Consider the following 1,101-nt stretch of genomic DNA (forward strand, 5'->3'; position numbering starts at 1 on the left):
TTTTTTTTTTTGTTTCTGTGTACAAAAATAAAAACCACCACAAGGTGTCAGAATATCACAGCCTTCAACTTGAAGCAGTTTAGGACAGGAGCCAAGAGATGGCGGCAGGTATCAGCATCATCTGGGATTTGGAAATATACTGATTTTACTTAATGTCAGTAAAATTATTACTAAGTGCTAGACTTGTACTAGCCAGCGATATCTTAACTCTGGTTGGTTTCTCTCATCTAATACTTTGTTCGCTATCATAGAGTTTGTTTGGCCTTATATTTTTTTACATGGGAGAGCACAGTGTCTAAAAAGCACTTCCCCTTGAAAGCAATCAGGCTCCTTAGAGAAATGACTGATTCCAGATCTGGGAAAGGAAATGCACAGAATTAACCAGACTATCTACCAGGGAGATATTCTAAACCCAGTTTTTATAAGAGGGAGGGAGGAAGAGAAGGAGAAAGGGGAAGGGAAGAGGGGGAAAAAGACTGAGGAAGAGGGAGGGAGTGGAGGAGAGAGGGACAGAGGAAGAGAGAAGGGCTAATTATCTGATGGTGAAGGGTGATCTTTCAAAGTCACATTCACTAGTCCATCATCTTTAATGGGTCCCATGGACATCAAGCCTATGTGTCCTTCTCCAACAATCACATATTAACACCTCAAGGGAGAGGTACTAAACTCTAGCATAATATAGTAAGGATGAACCTCTCAGTGAGTTAGATTTTTTCCCCTCATCCTGAACTCAGTGAAGTCATGTGGCAGGCAGAGATCCACAGAAAGGAGCCCACCTCTACCAGTAGCAGCTCAGCTCCAGAAAGATACAGAGTTCAGAACAGGATTGGACCCAAGATGGCTTGAGGTCTCCTCGCTTGCATTTCACTGGCCTCCTTTCAATAGCACAGGCAGGCCCCTTATGATTTCTTGTCATCAAAACCTTTTTACGTGAGCCAGGCGGCTACACTGAGGATGGCGATGTATAATAGAGGGGTTACGCTTTGAGTGCTTGCCATCCTGGTCTTCTAAATATGTACTTGTTGTTATGACATACCATTTATTGCCATAATGTCTCTCAAGTAAAGGTGTTTTTTGTTTGTTTGGTTTTTTTTAAGGGTA

The 1,101-nt window shown here is 42.2% G+C and overlaps 1 protein-coding gene across 1 annotated transcript in view; it reads right to left on the reverse strand.

The window, feature by feature from the left end:
- Kif13b (kinesin family member 13B) overlaps positions 1 to 1,101 on the reverse strand; it is a 197,872-nt gene that overhangs the window by 63,311 nt on the left and 133,460 nt on the right. The window lies entirely within an intron of this gene.

The sequence above is a fragment of the Octodon degus genome, unplaced genomic scaffold (assembly GCF_000260255.1).
Source record: "Octodon degus isolate 3935 unplaced genomic scaffold, OctDeg1.0 scaffold00036, whole genome shotgun sequence".
NCBI lineage: Eukaryota > Metazoa > Chordata > Mammalia > Rodentia > Octodontidae > Octodon > Octodon degus.